The sequence below is a fragment of the Melospiza melodia genome, chromosome 2 (assembly GCF_035770615.1).
Source record: "Melospiza melodia melodia isolate bMelMel2 chromosome 2, bMelMel2.pri, whole genome shotgun sequence".
In the NCBI taxonomy this organism is placed as follows: Eukaryota; Metazoa; Chordata; class Aves; order Passeriformes; family Passerellidae; genus Melospiza; species Melospiza melodia.
This window is the reverse complement of record NC_086195.1, coordinates 4,379,401-4,401,082: the sequence shown is the minus strand read 5'-3', so window position 1 is coordinate 4,401,082 and position 21,682 is coordinate 4,379,401. Positions and strand designations below refer to the sequence as shown.

The window sequence follows — 21,682 nt, the reverse complement described above, 5'->3', positions numbered from 1 at the left end:
TAAATAAATGATTTGTTATAAATTATTTGCAGGGAATGGTGCATCTTCTAGTTACCTGTCTATCTTGCTGTCTTGCATTTATAATGACTTTTTTTTCTGCTTTTGTTGCTGCAGGACCTCTTGCTTTTGTGAGAATTTGTTATGGTTTCTCAATCAGTGAAGATAAATAATCTGGACACATTATGTTCCAATTATAGAATGAGAAACCACATGAAAGACATTCCCCACACAAATAAATAAATGAGAAGTTAGTAATTTGCTCAATTTAAAATAGGAGGAGATTGTAACATGCCTGAGAGCTGAATTTCTATTGGAATATTCATGAAATGTTCAGTTTCCTCCATTTTTCATTCAGGATGAAATTAAGAAAGTGCAGGTTGTTGAGCTTTTCACATTTATGTTTGATGGGCAGTCCTGAGTATTTCAGCTCAATAATTGTTGATATTTCTCTGTGAGATGTTTGTGTTTGTGATTTTGTGTGTTCTTGGAGTGAAGGTTGGGCTGGAAGGAGAGGCAACACCTCAGTTCAGTTATAACTGTGCAGAAAACCATCCCTGTGCTGAGAAAATCAATCTGTGGCAAATATAAAGCTTTTACCACTTTCCTACAGGAAATTTCACTAGGCCATGGATAAGAGTTCTCTAGAAGTCATCCACTCCTGCTCAGAGAGAAGCGCAAAATAGCCACAATATAGTCCTTAAAAAAAGGATGTTTGGTAAAAAAATTTTTTGCAGGGAAAAAAAAAATGGAATGGTTAAAAAACTTTTGGTAGAAAAGTTTGATTCTTTTCTAATTGTAGTTTTCCAAGCAACTGTCATTAAATCTCTTTACACACCAGCAGAACATTTTAAATACATAATGGATAGAGGCAGAGAGAAGAGAGAGGAACATGTGAGCCTATTTCTGAAAAAGTTCCCTTGAATAAGGACAATATCTGAAAATTTCATGAATTCTGACTCGTCTTGGAGTTTTAACACCACAAATGCTATTCAGAAGTGTAATGAATCACCCCACAAACACAGGTCTGGTGGATTTACATGCACTTGGGAGGAAGAGAAAGACACAGCTTTTCGATCAGCCTAATGGCTTGGAAGTAGCTTCAGGAGGAGTGCTGGTAATCACATTTGATGGTCTGAATTGATGGCTGATGGCTTGTAAAGGGCAAAGCACTGGAGTGATTTCAGGGAGCTTTTAATAATGCTTAGCAAATGATCAGGCTGCACAGTCAATCGCTTTGCAGATGCCAATATTCTTCCCCCCCTCCCAGTAAGTGCAAAGCATAGGAAGAAAAAAAAAACAACCTCAAAAGAAATCACAGAATCACAGACTTAGGCAAGATAATCCCAGTGTCCAGAAGAAAGAGAAACAAAAAGTCAGATTGAAGGAATAAACTTGATCTAGACAAGGAATAATTGCAATTTTTGATTTGAGATTTGAATACTACTTATGGGTTCTTCCAGGATCCAATTCTGTTTATAATTGCATGCTAAATCCTAATCCATGATTTATAATAAGGAAGACACAATCAAAGGAATGTTTCCCACAGAAAAGTGTTGAGGAATTGACTCTAATTTCTGCCCTCTTGTCTGTGGGTACAACATTTGCAAGATTTTTGATACTCTTGTCCTGTAGGGGTGGGTCATACAGCTTGTGGATGCCCATCAGCTCTGAAAAGGATCCACACCCTCTCTCTTCTCTCTCCTGAGATCTGGAAAGAGCTTTTTCTCTTTTTTTTTATTCAGTTGCAAAAAACTTCCTGGAGTAGCTGAAGAAACAGACCAAACTAGGTCAGTGGCTTCTCCAGAAGATCCAAGGTCAAGAGGAGTTAAAATATTAATGACTTCTGAATGCCTCTGCTTCAGGATGACTTGTAATACTCCAAACAAGATTTTTAGAAGTGGTTATGCCCAACAGGATAACAATTAATTGTATGCATTATGACTATTTCATAGCTTGCTTTGCTCTCACAATATTAGTTTTAACTTTTTAAGTTCCCTGTTGCCAGGAGCAACATAAGAGAGATTTGCAGGTACTTTAAGACCTGGAGGGAATGATTTTGGGAACAGTACTCAGGCTCCCAGTACAAATGAGCTTTGGGGTTATATACAACAGGTAATAACATTTTCATTTCTAATATTCAGGATTTTCTCAGTGATCAGCAAACTGGAGCATTGTCTTTGAGTGAGATCTGGTTTTCACCCACCTGTGAGCAGTTGCGCCCATTTTGTCTTTAAAATCAGCAGGACATAACTGAGTTCTCTGAGTCATTATTGTCCCAAATTTATTTAGAGGATGCACTGTTGGGACATCACATTAATTCTGTCCAGAGCCTTATAGCATTTAAATCTTTTTTATGATCATCCATTTTGCATATTTTGAAACTTTGTTGTGATGATTCTGAGAGTGAAGGAGTGAAGGACCTCCTGTAGATTCCCTGGCTCCACTGTAGATTTCAGGGAAATGACTGTGAGTATTTTTATAGGTGTGAGACAAAACCAACCAATATTGTCCAGGACTCCATTATGAAACTTCAGAATAACCCATGTTCTTGTTGTTACTGGTTTGTCTGGATAAATATGATAAAATTTTACACAAGCTTTATGTCTCTGCAGCTCCAAGCAAACTTGAGTAACAAACCTCTGTTTTGTTGCATTTGTATTTTTCCTGAGGTTCACACTGATATTTTGGTGATGAGATTCGTTCAGTTCTGCTTCCTCTTCTCCTGCATTTCCAGCAATGCAGTGGTATCAGTCATTACTAACCAAAATCAGGACACTTGTACTAAGAACAGTGGCCAGCAGAAATGTTGTGGCGGCTATTTTTTTCAGTGACATTGTGACAAAAAATAACCACACAATCACACTATTTAAGGTGTAAATTAGGAAAAAAAACCCAGTGGTTTTCACTGTGTACAGGCCTTTTTTCTTTTGTGGGTTGACAACTCCTGAATTTAGCAAAGCATGATGTAAGGCATGAACAGAGGTTCTTATAATTCTCCTTGTAAATAGATTTCACAGTACAATCTTCATGTGAAAATCTTATTTTCAAGAAGTACCAAATAGTTTAATTTTCTATCTTCAGAGTGCATCACTGTTAACCTACTGCAAATAAATGCAAGAACTCTGCCAAATTAGACATTCCATTTTTCTGGAAGGAAGTGAGCTTCCTCAACCAAGTTCCCAAAAGGTTTTGTCCTTGTGATTCCTTCCACAGAACTGGGGAGGAAAAAAAAAGAGAAAAATCTCACAAGAAAAAAGAAAATTGATCTTTTGCTTCACTCCCAGCTGTGAAACTTTCAGAAACTCAGTTGAAATGGGGGCATAAGAGCAAAAAATAACTGCAGCTTCCATTAGAATTTAGGAAAAGAGTGACCTGGGTCATCAAGTTCAGTTCCATGAACATAAATATATACTCAGAAGAGTTCACAGAACATCTATTATTAGTCTCCAAAAAAACCCACAAAACTAAAAGCCCTCCCTAAGCTTTTCCTCAACTAATCTTGAAACTTGTGCTGTTCAGAATCTAAATTCAGAAAAGAAATAAACCAAACCAACACCCAAGAAACTACAACCAAAACAAGCTGCTCAGAACAAAATGGCACAATGAAGGCGAGGGATAAATAAAATGATATCCTACAAATTCCATGGCAGGACAGCTCTCATAAATAAACTCCCAAGTGGCACAGAGAAAAGTAAAAGAGCCCCTAGACCTTGCCAGTCTGGTTGGTACCATAATTCTTTATTATTCCCAAATTAGGAGAGGGTCCATAATCCTGAGCATGCAAACAACAGATGCCAATTAAGCACTTTAGGTTTTCCTAAGCCTTTGCACTTTAGGATGTTGCTGTTTTCTGCCTGGCAGCAAGGGGAGGCTCACAAGAAAATAGATACACCAAAGAAGAGCCTGGTGGACAAAAATTTCCTAAACTCTACAATTAATGATTGGATCTTAATCATAGTGTCAACAAAATATGATAAATTCCAAGAAATCTTAAGAAATATATATATAAATTTTTTTTTTTTGCTTGAATTTAATGTCCAAAGCATCCCAAATTCCTCGACTGTGTTACACAGTCATGGCAAATTCCATCCCAGGCTCCATCTTGGGACAGGCAGATTTCCCCATGCTCTGTTTGGGACATTCCCCATCTTCCAATCTTCTAATCCCCTCCAATTGTCTAGACTAAGTTTTATTAATGGATAACTCAAAGCCATTAAATCTCATTCCAGTAATGCTCTTTAAATTGAACAATTCTCCACTCCCTCCCTGGCATATACACCCAAACATACACATTTTGTTGTTCAATGTAATATTTTTATTGACACATTTATTGCTACATTTATTTTGGGAGAAAAAATAAATCAATTTTTAAAAGTCTCTCTAAAAAATAGAGGGTTTTTATAATCTGTAAGCACTTACATGCCTGATTTTTAGTTCTTATTGGAGATGTCCTGTGTGAACAAAACCAGCTTGGATTACAGATGATATCCTAGATGAGCTCTTATCTTATTCAGTGGTGCTATTGCTTCATGTTTTATCTTAGAATCCTATTTGGCTCTTTCATGGCTGTGTCTCACTGGTAGCTCAGAGACGTCCCACCATCCATCAAAACATCCACAGTCCTCTCTTTCTCCATCCCTTCCAAGTGGTGGAATTCTGTCTCACTTTTATAAAATGGTTGCTGTGCAGTCAGATACGGGAGATAATTAGTAAGCTGAATTTCAGACTAATTTTAACCTCTGAGCTAGAAACAGCATTACAGAATGTTTTCCTTCTCAGATTTATGACAGCAGAACAAGGACCAAAAATAAAGGAATGACTTCATCACTTCAAAATTAAAATTTTCCATATTCCAATGCTAGGAATTAATATTCACAGAAAACATCAAGGATACTTTAGAGAAAGGGCACTAAGCACAAAGTACTTTTTTTAAAATTTTATTGTGGTTTGGAACATGTTCTTGAAAAGACATCTGTAGCCACTTCACAAAAAAAAAAAAGTGAAGTGGACCAGTGAGAAAAAATGAGCAAAATACAGATTTATATTAACATGAAAATGAGTTAAGTTAAAAAAAAAAAAGAAGAGAATTTATGCTTTTGTAATTCTGAAAGAATAAAATTATAGGAAATCATAAGTACCTCTGCTAATTTTCTAACATAGATTGGGTCCTAATCCAGACTGAAACCAGGAATTTCAGAAATTAGGGGAAAGACTGATCTAGATCTAAAATGAATACACATTTATTTTCCTGATTCCTCTAAATATCAAATTTTTTTTGAGGTTGGTTCATGTGATGCTGGATTGGGCTGACAGCACCTGTTGACACAATTCTTGTTCAGTCAAAGTGTGGAAATTCCCGTAAGAAAGACAAATGTCCTGGATTGGTTTTGGTTGGGGTTTTTGTTTTTTTTTTTTTGTTTGTTTTCCCCCTTTTAGATGTTTTTGTCCTTCCCTATTTTTGTTTGGAATTTACCAGAGAGTTCCTGTATCCACTTTGTAATTTCTCCATGAACTGTGATCCTTTTTGTGAATACCTTGATGCTTGAATTTTCCATCTTCTGCCTATGCTCAATTGATTCTGTTTTCACTTTCTGATAAGATATGAAGATATGAACTGACCTAATAATTTAAAGGTCTTTTCCTTCATCTTTCAGACAGTTGTTATTTCTCTTTATTTGCTCCTTTTTCATAACTGAACTGTTATTTCATAACAGCTGTCTTTGTTTCCTTATCCCACCATTTTAAAACTGGGCTTTCATCTCTTGAGCAATTTCTGCAGCTCTTCCTTGTACCTGCCAAATTGTCAATAGAATTTCAGTCCAGTGACATTTAAATTTTCCATATTTATTTATTTCATTTATTTGTTTCTTTGGTGGAAAATGTTTCCACAAACATAGCAGAGAAAGCTGCACCATTATGGAATCCTCAGATCTGCTTTTCTGAAGTAAAACATGAATTGTTTGCCACCTCTCTCTTGCAGGGTTTAGTTCTTCCCCCAGCTTCTTGTATGTGAATGATTTTTCCTGCAGTTAACTTTAATTCATATATTATAAATCCCATCCATAATTTATCATAAAGAGGGACCTTCTATTATTTATCACCCACATGATGGGGACATGCATGTGCACACATGCATATATAGGATATTTTCCTACATAAAAATTAAGATTAATGTATAAATATTTAACAGAGGTTATAGTCAAAGGAAATATTGCTCCTAAAAGTGTTGGAAAATACTTTTTTCAGCAATCCTAATATGTGCCACAGGGTACAATCTGGTAGAAACAGGTGATGCCTCTCCACAGAGTATTGGTTGTTTGAAAGGAAAAAATAAGGTAACTTAAAATTTTAGCATCTTATTAATATTTTATTTCCAGGTATCTTGATTTCTTCTTCAAAACTTAATTTCTTTTAAGAGCCAGTGTTGACCTTAAACATAAGTCGTATTTTATAGAGACAGGTTTCTTCTTATAATTAAGCACTGGAGACTCTGTCAGTTCTATAGACCATGAGCTGGGATTAGAACACAGTGCAATGATCAGGACTCCCTGAACAATCAGATTCTTTCATTTAAGTGCTGGCTGTTGCTCAGAAAATGAGTTATCAAACAAACTTTGAAATATTCACTCCTTGCTCAGTCAGTCTTTCCATCCAGAGTAAAACCCCAGGGGAATTTTGTCTGAATAAGGGGAGAGAGGAGCTTGGCTCTCACAGAAAATACTTTTTATTAATCACAGAGAGATTTTCAGTTTCCCAAGGTGCAGTTTACCATTGTAAGCACAGTTCACTGCAGCAAATACTCCTTCAAAACCCAAAACCAGCATTTAACTACACATTTGCAGACCTTGGGCAGCTTGACATGGTGGCCTTTCCTCCTCTTATTCAAAGAACTTTAGCAACCAGAAATTATTGGACACCCACTCTTTTTGTCACCCAATTGTGGTGAATGAGTTCAGCAAAGATTTATTGTGCCTGCTGAGAAAGCGGCATCTGAGTTAAAGACAATGCTGAAGTCATGCATGTTAACATATATGTCCCTATTAAAAATGATTTTATATTTTTTACTATTTTATAATTATTTTAAAAAATATTTCATTATTATTTTATAATTAATAATATCTATTCATTTAATAATGAATGCAGATTATGTTTGAGATGGTGTTTATCATATGACTTGGCTCTGAATGTTCAGGTGTCTGCAGTTTCTATTTAAGTGGGAAATTGGTCTATGAAAAGTTAGCTGAAAAATGAAATGAAGTGAGAAAGGTGTTGGGGTTTTGATTTTTTTTTAGGGTTGGTTTGGTTTTGTTTTTGTTTTATTTTTTCCAGGGGTTGGTGGCTGAGTTTTTGGGTCTTTTAGGACTTTTTTTTGGTTTGGTTTGGGTCTTTTTGGATTTCATTTATTTTCGTTTATTATGCAAATATGCCCAAATACATTCCTAAGATAATTGTTATCATTTGCTGGGAGGTTTTTTTGGTCTTTTAGGGCTTTAGAGTTTTGGGGGGGTTTTTTGTGTGTTTGGGTTTTTTTTTTTTTTGTGGTAGGAAGAAGTTAATAAGTGAATAGCTGTTACCTTTGCTAACGTCCCACATTTTTTTCCATCCTTTTTTCTTTTACTTATTTTATTGATGGCTACATCCATGTAATAGAATTTAAAAGTACTTTTCATAGAGGCTAGGCTGGGTTTTTGCACAGAGTCCTATTCACTCACGTGTGATCAGGGCTCTCCTTCCCCACCTTCCATCCCATGGAGGGCTCATCCTGCAGCCTGAGGAAGAGACAACCAGCAAATAAGGAAGAATAGCAGAGTTTCAGTTTTAATACCTCGTTTTGAAAGATTAGGTGAAAGCAAGTCGATGTAACAGGTTGGTCACACAATCAAACCACATCCAAGCACTCACAATTAATTATTCAAGCCTTCCTTTGTGCCCTTGTCAGTTTGAACAGAAGAGCTGTCAGCTGTTGAGTCTCTACTGAAGACCAGCCTTAGATCGTTATTATTGAGCTGCCCCTGACCAGGCTCCGGGGCCAGAGCTCCTGTCAGAAAGAAAAAGAAATGAAACACGGAATATTGACTTTTGGATCTTTGGGATATCGCTTATTTATTTATTTATTCCCCCCGCCGTCTTCCCTGGTCTTTGCTCTGCTTTGTAGGATGTTCCCTTTGCTCCACAAAGAATTTTAAAAAAATCCAGGAGGCTCAATTTACAGGGGCTGTTCCACCTTTTTAATGAAAATGCTCCAGGGAGGGAGATAGTGTGTCCCAACCACGGACATGGTGTAGAATGCAAATCCTCAGGTCACTGATACAGACCCTTGGGGCTCTGCCTAAGAGGATTGGAGTGAAGAAAAAAATTGGCTTTCTCCCAGGAGATAAAGACTGTGAGCTATGAAAGCAATAATGTTGACCCAAATAACAGTTGCTCGAGAGATTGAACCAATGCAGAATTTGCTTAGAATAAATGCCATACAGCTGTCAGATTTTGCCACGTTAATTTTCTCTTTTTTTAAGATTCATTTATGGCTGTTCACATCCCTAAGCCATTGGCTGCATACAAGAGTATACAAAGATTAAAGCTGAGTATCAGGAAAAGAGAAGAAAAGTAGTTTTAGTTCAGAGTTTTTTCTTCATTACTTTTCCACTGCCTAGTTTTGAAAAATAGGGATAATTATTTTTAAATGTTCTTATCTAAGTGACACCAGCATTTTTTGGACGCTCATGTAAAATGTCAAAACTGTGCTGTGTTTTCTCAGGAGAACAAAGTACATCAAAGCAAATTGGGTGAATATCCTTACTTTAGATTAATTTGTGCAAAAAAGGAGTACTTACAGACCTTATGCATTGGAAGCATCACTTGCAGAGAGTCACATCTCTTTTTAGGGAGCTGCAAAGCATAAATAAGGAGAAATGACTGCTGTACATAATTTAAAATCCCTTTGAACACATGGTCCCCTCCTTAAACAAGAGACACATGTTTGCTCCACAGGTTTCACAGTGATCCTCTCCTTTAAAGTGTATTTTGCATCCTTGTGGTAATCATGGAATGGTTTGGGTTGGAAGGGATCTGAAAGATCATCTCAATGCACCCCTGCCATGGCAGGGACACCTTCCACTGTCCCAGGCTGCTCCAAGCCCTGTCCAGCCCGGCCTTGGGCACTTCCAGGGATGGGACAACCACAGCTGCTCTGGGCACCCTGTGCCAGGGCCTCACCACCCTCACAGGGAACAATTTCTTCCTTATATCAAACCTAAATTTCCCCTCTTTCACTTTGAGCCCATTCCCCCTTATCCTACCACTCCAGTTCCTGATGAATTGCTCCTCTCCAGGTTTCTTGTAGCCCCTTCAGACACTGGAAGCTTCTCCACACAACCTTCTCTTCTCCAGGCCGAACAGCCCCACCTCTCCCATCCTCTCTCCATAAGGAAGGTGTCCCAGTCCCCTTATCAACCTCATGGCCTCCTCTGGACTTGCTCCAACAGTTCCAGATCCTTCTGATCTTGGGACATCCAAACTGGGCACAGCACTCTGGGTGGGATCTCATGAGAGCAAAGAGGAGAATCCCCTCCCTGGACCTCACAGAGCTTGGGATGATCCTGGTGGTGATTCCATGCACAGTTTTGGATGATGTTCTCCATCTCCAGCAGTGCCAGAGGATGTGGATGTGTCTGATTCATGCTGGGAATGCTGCTCTGAATGTCTGGGGTCCTGCACTGTGCTGGACACGTGGGGGCTTTTCTGTCAGGTCAGTCCTGTTTAGAGAACTTCATGCTGCTTGCAGCTTCTGGGATTGCAAGAAATGTCAATGATATGGATCTTGCCATGGAAATGTCATTAACGTGGTCAAGGCCATCTGTGCTAATGTCATGTGGTTCTGGCAAGGCCACTCTGTGACTCCACAGGTTGTTTAGTGACCCGTGGGGAGAAAGAGAGAAAAGAGAGAAAGGGAGAAAAGAGAAAGAAAGAGAGAAAGAGAGGAAAAGGAAGGAAGGAAGTGGGGGAAGGAAGTGGCGGAAGGAAGGGAAGGAGGGAGGGAGGAGGGAGGGAGGGAGGGAGGGAGGGAGGGAGGGAGGGAGGGAGGAAGGAAGTGTCGGAAGGAAGTGTCGGAAGGAAGTGTCGGAAGGAAGGAAGTGTCGGAAGGAAGGAAGTGTCGAAGGAAGTGTCGGAAGGAAGTGTCGGAAGGAAGGAAGGAAGGAAGTGTCGGAAGGAAGGAAGGAAGTGTCGGAAGGAAGTGTCGGAAGGAAGTGTCGGAAGGAAGTGTCGGAAGGAAGGAAGGAAGGAAGGAAGGAAGGAAGGAAGGAAGGAAGGAAGGAAGGAAGGAAGGAAGGAAGGAAGGAAGGAAGGAAGGAAGGAAGGAAGGAAGGAAGGAAGGAAGGAAGGAAGGAAGGAAGGAAGGAAGGAAGGAAGGAAGGAAGGAAGGAAGGAAGGAAGGAAGTGTCGGAAGGAAGGAAGGAAGGAAGGAAGGAAGTGTCGGAGTAGGAAGGAAGGAAGGAAGGAAGGAAGGAAGGAAGGAAGGAAGGAAGGAAGGAAGGAAGGAAGGAAGGAAGGAAGGAAGGAAGGAAGGAAGGAAGGAAGGAAGGAAGGAAGGAAGGAAGGAAGGAAGGAAGGAAGGAAGGAAGGAAGGAAGGAAGGAAGGAAGGAAGGGAAGGAAGGAAGGAAGGAAGGAAGGAAGGAAGGAAGGAAAAGAAAAACAAAAGAAAGAAAGAGTTTTTGACTGCTGAGGGAAGTTCTTAGGGTCCAGGCAGTGCAGGTCTGTGTCTGCTTGGCCATATTTATTTTGTTGCTTTTATAACCTATTCTTCCTGAAAAAAAAAAAATTTAGAAGTGGAAAAAATGCTTTGTGTGACTTTCAGCCTAAAGTCCCATATGTAGAATATGAGTTTGCAGTAGGTTTTTTTGCCATAAAACACCTCTGTTTCCTTAACATTCATCATTTAAGAGACAGAACAGAACACATTATAGACTCTAGCAGCCTAACAAATGCTGAAATGCAACCATTTAAAACTTTAGAACAAATCTAAGTGTAAAAAAATTAGATGCTTTAAATCATTTGTAGAGCTAATTGCATCTGTAAGTACAGGGAAAACTCAGGAAAAGTGAAAAAATGTTCAACACAGCTTACCTGAAACATTAATCTGGCCAAAGGCTGTATTTTAAAACTAATTTATTCTGAGGTCTTCATAGAAAATCAGCACTGTGCAAACAAAACATGTCCAGCCCACTGGTGAATTCTCTGACAGTGGAAAGAGAACAACAATAATCATATTTAACTCATTCAGAGAGATGTACACAGTCAAACTGTGCCCTTGTTGTGCACCTCCATAAAGTGTTGGATCCAGTCTGGCAGGTTTTCCGGCACAGGATGTGAAATAAGGGGTAAGAAAAGATGTTTGGGTGCTCAAAACCCAGAACTGGGATTCCCAAATCTGCCACAAACTCGTAGGATAAAGTTAGGCAAATCAATTTGCTTCATTGTGCCTCAATTTCCCAATCAAATAGAAAATGATAAAAATTATCTTAGGAATGTATTTGGGCATATTTGCATAATCATCCTGATATTTGGACAGGCTTCCAAGCCATTATTCTCTGAGTAGCTCAGAGAAGGAAATAAAAAACCTTAAAATACATTTATTTGAAAGGACTGATGCTTGTTGTGCTTATAATGATATTTCCTTTGTGCTTCCAGTCTAAGGAAAGTAATAGTACAGAATCACAGTAATCTTTATGAGATGGCAGGGAATTACACATCCTTCCCAGTTTTACCTCACATAGATCTTTGAAATGAAGCTGGATTGAAATATCCCATAATCATGAGTTGATGCTCAGCACAAATCACACTGTGAATTTACTCCTTGCTGAAAAGTTATATTTACTGAACCCTTTTCATTGTTATAAAGTTAGTTTGACAAAGATGTCAGCAAACAGAAAATAAATAGTGTGAAAACCACATCTATTCACACTGCTATAATATGACTCTTGTTCAAAGTGTTTCTGTTTATTTAGAGAAGTTGCAAGAATTATAAAACTTTGTAACCCATAACAAATGAGGTCTGCTAAATCCCCATATGCTGATGGAATTCAGTCTGCAAACAGATTCCCAGGAACTGGTTGCAGTTATTTCCATTTTAATTCAGTGTGGGTTGGTTTTTTCCTCCAGCAATGTTGGTAATACATGTGACTTATATAATACTTAAATGCTGTTTTTCTAATATTCCTTTATGGAATATTTCATTGGATAAGGGATGACAGGAGTTTTGTTTATTTTAAAGTATAGAAAAGTCTTTACGTACTTTTGCTCTTACTATTGTTATTTTTTTCTGTTTAAAACACTGCTTCATCAGTTCTTCTGAAGCAACACTGAGTACAAATGGTTTTTGTATGTTTCCATAATCAGGGAAACGTGTCCTGAGTCTCAAAATATGGGAATAGCTCATCAGGAGACATTTAAAAAAAAAAAAATTGTAGGTGTGTGAGTGGTAATAAGAGCTGAAAAGTTAAATACACAAAATGCACAACATGGAGCTCTGTGCCTGTGTGATGGGAAAAGAAGAGACAAAGCAGGGTTCCATCTTCTAGCATAGCTGGTTGTGCTGAAAATCAAAATTAGTTTATACGAGAGAGAAAGTAGAGGAAAAATTGTTATAGTGAGGAGAAAGTGTAAAAAATATTTAATTTTTATGGAGCTGTTGAAAAGCAACACCATAGACTTAACACTGTTCAAAAAGATAGAAATGTACCTGATTAGCAGCTTTTTTCTCTCATTTTAAAAATTATTTACTGAACATTGAATTATTTTCCCAGTAGATTGGCCAAGAGTCTCCAGGAGAAATTATTTATTTTATCTCTAATTCCTAGTGGAGTTGCTTCCTCCCACAGTGAATATTCTGAATATTTTTTAACCAAACATAGGTTTACTTTTTCAAATTGAGTGAGGAAGATATTATTCCTTCCCATGTCATTGCCATAGCCAAATTAACCTGTTCCACTTTCTCTCATTTTGCACTCTCAAAATAAAAATGCTACACTAGAATGTACCATGTGAGGCTTTGTCTGCTACTGCACAGACTTTAAATAAGAATTCTGACTGCTCAGGTGTCTTGGGAAGCTTTGAATAGATCTTTTCATGGAAGGGAGTGGGTGCTATGATAAATTTCTCATAAAACTGTTCCTTCAGGTTGAGATGCTCCATTGCCTTCACAGCTACCTGCAGAATAAATGTGGTTAAACATGTGGGGGCCAGCGAGCTGCAGCTGCTGTAATTACTGTGGGATAATATTGGCTGTCTGCACTCAGTAAAAATAATTCTGCTGCTGTTGGAATTCTGTGTCTGCAGGGCTGTGCCTTATTCTGATCATATTGTCCATAACAGTTTATATTCTGGAAACACAATCACTTCAAAGCTCCAGAACTCTTAAGGTGCACATTTGATGATGGTGACATAAAGCAGCTGCTGTTCAGGCCAGAGTAGAGGGAGGTTTTCTCTTTAATTAATGAGTTTCTGTTTAAATTTACATGCAGATAGGAGGGGGAGATGTGTTATGGTCCTTGATGATATAAAGAGCAGAGAATAAGTTTATTTGTGCTAAGCCACTGGTCAGCTGCAGGCTATTTATTTATGTGAGATGCACCAGTAAAAGCCTGAGGAAAAAGATTTTAATCCTCCAGACAGCTCCATATATCATGGGCAAAGTTGAATCCTCTTTAATCAGAGCCCCTAAAACTAGCTGTGATTAAAATTATCTGCTTGCTTGCCAGCTGAAATGAGGAAAGCAGCTTCTACAGCAATGTATGCAAGCACTCAAATAATCTAAAACTCAGGCATTAAAGATTATGGCAGTTTTATTCAATATCCTGGAGGATGACAGTTAACAACAGCTGTAGCTGCTCATGCCTAATAAATTCATCAAAGATTAGGAGGGGAACAATTAAATAAAAACATTGTGTGATCAGTCAGGTCTATACTATTAAATCTATACTATTAAATCATAAAAGAATAGCCATTAACAAAACCCAATCTGTGTACACAAAAGCACAGCTCCTGCATCTATTTATGCCTTATTTGAAAAAAAAACAAAAACAAAAACAAAAACAACACAAAATCAAAACAAACAAACAGGTTTATTCCTCCGTTATAAAACTTGAAGATTGTTTATGTAACATAATAGAATTGGTGTGGACAGTTGGCATGAAAATACATTTTTGCAGTCTCAGAAACACAGACAAGGCAACAAAATATGTTTTGATTTGGGTAATTTACAGTCTCTTTTTCAAAAGGGTCAAACTAATTCAGAAAATCATAGCACTGCACATAAAAGAGAATAATTTCTTTCCTTATACTGAGATTACAGAAGCACAAATAAAGCTCAGGGTACTGTTGGATTTAGAGCAGCTAAAACCAGGAATGCAGCTGCTCCAGAATTCAGGACCTACCTGATTTGGGAACACTGGGTTCAGGCCTCATCCTGTCTCAATGAGAAACCAACAGGGAACCACAACTCTTGTCCCTATTTAAAGCTGCAACTGACTCAGCAGATAATCTCAGCTCAATTTACAAATTCCAAACTGCTACTTTATTTTGTTCAGTCCCCTCTTCCCCTTTCCTTTCCCTTTTCCTTTCCTTTCCCTTTTCCTTGAAATTCCCTTCCTTCCTTCCTTCCTTCCTTCCTTCTTTCTTTCTTTCTTTCTTTCTTTCTTTCTTTCTTTCTTTCTTTCTTTCTTTCTTTCTTTCTTTCTTTCTTTCTTTCTTTCTTTCTTTCTTTCTTTCTTTCTTTCTTTCTTTCTTTCTTTCTTTCTTTCTTTCTTTTCTTTCTTTCTTTCTTTCTTTCTTTCTTTCTTTCTTTCTTTCTTTCTTTCTTTCTCTTTCTTTCTTCCGCCACTTCCTTCCTTCCTCCTTTCCTTTCCTTTCCTTTCCTTTCCTTTCCTTTCCTTTCCTTTCCTTTCCTTTCCTTTCCTTTCCTTTCCTTTCCTTTCCTTTCCTTTCCTTTCCTTTCCTTTCCTTTCCTTTCCTTTCCTTTCCTTTCCTTTCCTTTCCTTTCCTTTCCTTTCCTTCCTTTTCAATTGTATTCACCCTATGATTCTATAGGCAAGAAACAGGCAGGTTTATTTTCTCAGGTAGTAATAATTCAGGTAAAACATCAAGAAAAATCTGGATAACTATAGCAAAATCCCCATTTATGAAACAGAGAGACATTTTGGAGTGGAGAACACCACGGCATCTAAATTTGCCTAGATCTATTTTGATTGAAAATATGCAGAAGGACATTGCTGATCCATGATATTCCTTACAGATAGGGATGCCAAAATTACAGCAATTTTTTTTACTCTTTTCCTCTCTAATCTTTGAAGAATCAAGAGGAAAATAAAGTGGAACATTTTCCATGACTTTGGTGGCATTTTAGAGCCACAGAGATGGTGGCTGTGCTGGGCCTCCCACACTTTGAGCAGCTCTGAATTCCACTGACTGAGAGGCAGAGGGACTGAAAAGGAACAGATTTATTTACAATAAACACTGATTCACCCTGACCTGCCACCAAAGCAGGTCTTCTGTCCCTAACTGAGGTAGAGGAGGTGAGGGAGGGTAAAGAATTATGATATTAGAAATAATGTCTTAGCTTTGAGCTGTCAGTTCTGCACAGATTTTGCCAAGCTGCGAATCCATCTCTGTTAGAGCTGGAACCACACCAGGTCATAGGACTGGAAATATTTATGAATGTCCTCAGCTCCATGCAGGGACCTTTGCACAGAGATAATCTCAGTTATTCTTTATTGAACTCTAAACAGATTATGTGTCTAAATAAAATAGAAAGCATCTAATGCAAGTCTGCTGGCTTGTTTTTTAAATTCTCGAATTTAATTCTGGGGGGTGGGAAAAGCCTATAACAAAAAACAAAACAGAAGGGAAAGGCAAAACCAACTGCTTTGGAACTGAAGAAAACTTCAGACCTGCAAGTTTGGCTTTATGATAAAACACATTTCTGTGAGCTTTGAGGAACCTGGAATCATAGATTAAATATCACAGCAGTCTCCCTCACCTTGGAAAACACTTCCCATGGATTTTATGGCTTTTTCTTTCTTTATGTCAGGAAAAAATGGGAATATCAAACACCTTAATTCCTCATGAGCAGCATCATACTATGGTGGCCCTTCAGAAGCTTTGCCACTGATTTTTTCTGCCAGGAAATGAGTCAGGATGGCCCCTCAAGGTATCCCATGGAGGCTGAGTACACTGAGTGGGTGATATTGGAGAAGTGAAATCCTGACCTTTCCCTCCACACCTCCTTTCCTCATCTAATCTTTGAGCTGGGTATCAAAAGCCTTCCCAGGACTGTGACTGCAGGGCAGAGTTTAAGCAGCTTCTAGCACACTTCCCATGCCCTGAGCAGCAGCCTGCTTTGTTTGAGGATGTTGTAGCAATGCCATAAATCTGAGTTATGGGTTCCTGTCCCCTTTGGCTCTGTGGGGAGCTCTCTCCCCTTCCATGCACAGGTCACAATGGAAACTTGCTTAGCAGAAGCAATTCTATCCAGGGGAGGTGACAAGTACCACTGGCAAGAGTCTTTTTGTTCTGTATTACCATTTGGCACAGGATTAGAACAGCCATCTGTTCTCTTAATTTCGATCAACCCAATTTAGGCTGCAATAACACAACGCCGTTAGATGTGTTTCCAACAAAGGAAAAATCAAATATGGTTTTTTAAATCATCTTGGGGGTTACATTGCCCCTGTTTAATGACTACCAGCATGCTGGGGGGAAAGGGCATGATAAGAGAATAATTAACATTGTGATTTTAAAATATTCTCATTTTCATACAAGAATACGATGCGCTAATTCGACAGGAAAGTGATCACATTTTCTTATGAATTATACATGAGAACAATCTCACATAGGAAACCTAAACAGAATTTTATTTTAATCTCTAATATTATGCAGTCTAATGGAAAACATTAAAACCTTACATAAGAGCAATTTCATAATTGTTAATGTGACCTCTTCTCACGTAGAGAAACGAGCACATGATTTGCTAACACTGCTCAACTTTAAGGAAGTCAGTAGGATTTTAAGGGCACTGGTCAGCAGGTAATAAAATCAGGAGTGTGTTTCAAAAATGTGTGGGTTTTGGGGCCCTTGGTCAAGCCTAGGTATGACCCATTATCCTCCACCTCTTCCTTGTTTGTTCTTTAGGACAGTGAGATCCATCTCTTTGGAATCCCTCTCTTTATCTCCAAACCAAGTGGTTTGTTAATATCTCAGATTAAGACATGGATTTGGAGTTTCTGTCAGGGAATGAAATTTTGTTAAGAAAAGCAGTTGGCAAAATAGGCCAACTGTTAAAATATTGGTGTAATGGCAAAAGATGGCACAGCTTGGTTGTGTTTGAGAGGTTTGGTTTGAACACTGAGGTTTTCATACCAATAATTCCAGTTTTGGGACAATCAGGTGAGAGGTCACATCTACAGAATGAGGAAAATCCCTAAATCCATGACTTTGAAAAGGAGATCTAAGTTTTCCAGGATGGGCTCAATTTCTGGATGGGTGCATGGGAAAAAAACTTGTGCAGAGGAAAATGGTGAAATTTTGCATTCACTGTGACCAGAACCAGAAATTTCAGAACTGAATTTATGTGCATGATGCAAGCTTGAAAAGAAACTTCAAAAAGTTGTTAAGGTGTTGAGTGAAAAACTACAGGAATATTTCAAGATATGAATAATTCACAGTAAATGATTTAGGAAGTTCAATCTGTATAACTAATTAAGGAGAAAGATGGTATAAGAGGTAATTTCCTTGTGTTCTGTAAGGACTTAAATGGGCAGAAGATTTCTGGCTGTGGGGGAAATCTTTAATGAAGGCACAGTAAGATCCAGTAACAGAGGCAAAGGCAGGTGGGCCTAAACAATACACTAATTTTCTAAGGTAAGAATAATTGGAGGAATTTAGCCAGGGCTATCGCATGCTCTCCACTTACAAGAAATCTTCAATCATGACTAATGTCTTTTTAAAAAGCTACAGTGTAACTTCCAGATATGGACTTGGGCAAGGGTTAATGGCAAAAGGATGGAAGGTGAAAATAAATTACTCTAATGGTCTTTCTAGTCCTTGGATCTATATATTTTCAGTCTCACCATGAGGCAAAGTTATGTATTATGTTGGATGCTGGGGAAAGAGTTATGGGTTCCATTCCCTGTTTTTCCAGTGACTTGTATGAACTGTATGAATCCATGTGTCTCAGAGAGCTCCTCTGTGAAGAATTTAAATTTTCATAAAATCATAGAATGCTTTGGATTGGAAGGGACTTTAAAGGACACATAAATTCAAACCCCCTGCCATGGGCAGGGACACTTTCCACTAGGCCAGGTTGCTCAGAGCCCCATCCAGCCTGGACTTGGGTTTAAATTCTATTTTTAAACAAGTTTAAATACTATTTTAAATGGTAATATATTACTGTGATTGGCCACACTACCAAGGGAAGAGATAGTGAGGGTTCCTGGAAGCCTTTGAAGTCTTTGAATGAGACACACATTCCAGATATTGAACCACGTTTTCAAAGGCATCAAGCATTGAAAGGCAAAAGAGATTTCAACATCTCTGCAAATCAGATGCTGAAATTATTATAATCAAGTATTCAAGGAATTAATACAAATACTGCTGAGGAGGAATAATAAATGGGAATTATGAGCTATATTTTGACAGTGATTTTTTTTTTAATTGTTGTGAAGGAGGCTTCTCTGTCTTCCTTCTTTGAAGCCTGCTAGCAGCCAAACAAACAAAAAGCCTCAGTTGATCTGAAAGGATTTTTCACTTTAGAAAAATCTTTATTTGGCATATTAAGCAGGTGAGTCAAAAAAATTAGACTTCATTAGAGCAAAGCAGGGGTGATTAAATTAAATTTGCCTGGAGAAGAAAGCCCTGCCCTGGATCAACAGGACAGTGGGAGCTTGTCTGTCCCATCCTGGTGCTTTTCTAAACACTTTTTGAAGTGCAGAAGGCAGAGCACTCAACACTTCAGCTTTGTCACAGCTGACAGCCTGTCGGGTTTAATGAAAATGCTCTCAGTTTAGAAGATGACAGAAATTACATGCATTTCCCCTTTTATTTCTCTGTCATCTTTTTCTGTCTCGCATTTTCTGCAGGAGAAGGAGGGGCTGGTTATTAAAAGCATTACATAAGTATGCAAAATATGTTAAGAAGAAAAGAGGAAAAGGAAAATCTTTAGCCCTGCAATTATACACAATGTCTGTTGGTGGGAAATGTGGGATAACATCTGATGTGTGGCAATAACTATTTACTTTTAGCTATCTTTGAAGAGGGTGAGGGAAAAATCTCTAGATAATGCTTTAAGTGAAGGTTTTATTGTACAATTGCCTGAGTAATTTCCAACAGGAAGATGATCTAAGCAGTGTTAGATAGCTTGAGTGTGTTCATAACTTCTCCAGAAAATACAGCAAGATAACACTGAGCAATTTCTTGGCTCTGCAAACCTTTTACATTCCTCTTTTATTAAGTGGAGGGCTTTTAATAAGTGTGTCTGCTCTCACAGAGCCAAAAGTGTAACTGCATCAGAGGAAAGTCACTGCCAGGGCTGAGCAGGGAAGGCTTCACCTGCAAGTATCACTCAGTGCTATGAGATCTGAGAACAGCCCACAAATCCTTTAAATTCATCACCCAGCCACTCCACATCCTCATCCACAATCCACACCCCAGCTGTGATTCCAGAACAGGGTTTAAAGGGAAGCTCTGTATTTGATCTTCTCACTTAATTTATGTGGCAGCTTTTTTCATGCTTATCCTGAGAAGAGAGACAAATTTGATTACTAACAATGCCCTGTGTAGGCCATCTCTCAAAACTGTGCAGAGCATCTGAAAGTGGTGACAGCTGTGGAAGAGCACAGAGGAAGGGATTTATTTATTTTTAAACTTTGGCCCAATTTGTGTGATCCTTAACTTGTGCATTCTATTAGTGTCCAAAGGTGTGAAATGGGATGAGATGGTGTTCACAGGGATTTTTGGTTCAGGGAAGAGACGAGGATCTGACTCCATGTTTCAGAAGGCTGATTTATTATTTTATGATATATATTACATTAAAACTATACTAAAAGAATAGAAGAAAGGATTTCATCAGAAGGCTAGCTAAGAATAGAATAATAAGGAATGATAACAAAGGTTTGTGGCTCGGTTCTCTGTCCGAGCTAAGAATAGAATAATAAGGAATGATAACAAAGGTTTGTGGCTCGGTTCTCTGTCCGAGCCAGCTGGGCTGTGATTGGCCATTAATTAAAAACAACTAACATGGACTAATCAAAGATCTACCTGCTGCATTCCACAGCAGCAGATAATCAATGTTTACCTTTTGTTCTTGAGGCCTCTCAGCTTCTCAAGAGGAAAAATCTTAAGAAAAGGATTTTTCAGAAAAGATGTCTGTGACAATGGGATAATGGAGAAATGGAATTATGAAGAGAAAAGGAATTATATTTAGTTAGCAAAGGTGAAGATGACCTCAGAAAGAGAAAGCTACAGGAAGCCTTCACATGCATGAGGGGCTCATTTCTGCCTCTAAGCTGTTTAGGCTGCACTCACTTGACACAAATGCCCAGTAGGTGCAGGTTTACTGGAGGGACCAAAACAATCCCAACCACCCCATTAACACCTTTTTATCTGTTCCTGGGCCTTTGGTGTGGTTGCAGCCTCTCCACTGCCACCCACCCTGGCACAGGTTGGCACCAGGGTCACATCCCAGCTGGAAAACCCTGATGTGAGCCTTGCCTGGGCTGCAGGGATGTGTGTGCACAGAGCAGGCAGGGCTGGGGCATTGCTGAGGGCACAGGGCTGGACCCCTGCCCTGCCTGGATGCAGAGCTGGTGGATGCTCACACAGCTGCAAACAAAAGCAAGGCAGGGCTGTCTTTGCTGCATCCCCCAGGCCAAGCCTTTCAGCGTGATTCCCATCTCCTGAATCTGTCATTTTGTGCTGCCCACGGAGCATAAGGGAGACAACTATGCCTCAGTTACCTGTAGTTCTTATAGCATATTCCCTGGAAAAGGTGGATTTGCTTTATGAATATTTCAGGAGTGCAGAAGCTGCTTGTGAACCGAAGTCTGACATCTCGTGGTTTTCAAATCAAAATTCTAAATATCCTTTGAACCTAAATTTAGGGGTAAAGGCAAACCTTGTTAAAGGGTACAGATGTTGAGTAGCACTATTTGATAAGAAGTTAGAGTGGCCAAAATTGTTTTGAGTAATGAATACATTCAGACATTGTTCTGAGTAATTAGGAATATGAAAGGAAAAGGAAAAAACCCCAGCATAGGGCAGAACATTAGATCAAGAACTTACAGTGTATCTTATTGGTTTTATTTATTGCTACTAGGTGTAGTATACGTGGTAATTTATTGCTACTACACGTATAATTTCATTCCGAACTTTACAACTAAAATATTAAAATGTAAGATGTAAGACAGCTTTGCTTTTTTTCATATAAGCTTTTCAATGCCACTTTCAGACATCTGGCTGTGAAACTGAAATATTACCCATTCAGGTGATTTTACTACTGCACTCCACTCCACAATATCTTTGTTCCTAAGTCTTCTCTATGCAAGCAATTTAAGTTTTCAGAGGCATATGAAGTCAGTATGGCTCCTGTATAAGAAAGAGCCTCTCTAGCCTGTAAATCTGTAAATCCACCTGGGC

The 21,682-nt window shown here is 38.6% G+C and overlaps 1 protein-coding gene and 1 long non-coding RNA gene across 7 annotated transcripts in view; one reads left to right on the top strand and one right to left on the bottom strand.

Annotated features, from left to right (window-relative positions):
* The window catches only part of DSCAM (DS cell adhesion molecule), a 468,801-nt gene that overhangs the window by 247,613 nt on the left and 199,506 nt on the right, over nt 1-21,682 (top strand). The window lies entirely within an intron of this gene.
* Nucleotides 4,339-9,967, bottom strand: LOC134432346 (uncharacterized). Of its 4 annotated transcripts, XR_010031306.1 has the most exons (5): nt 9,452-9,967; nt 8,836-8,886; nt 7,903-8,038; nt 7,575-7,769; nt 4,339-4,681 (listed from the first exon to the last, which is right to left on the bottom strand). It is a non-coding gene; the product is annotated as an uncharacterized LOC134432346 (long non-coding RNA). The 4 variants fall into 4 exon arrangements; XR_010031303.1 differs by lacking the exons at nt 4,339-4,681; nt 7,575-7,769 and adding an exon at nt 4,952-5,792 and having other exon boundaries at nt 7,826-8,038; nt 9,452-9,963; XR_010031305.1 differs by lacking the exon at nt 4,339-4,681 and having other exon boundaries at nt 4,952-7,769; nt 9,452-9,963.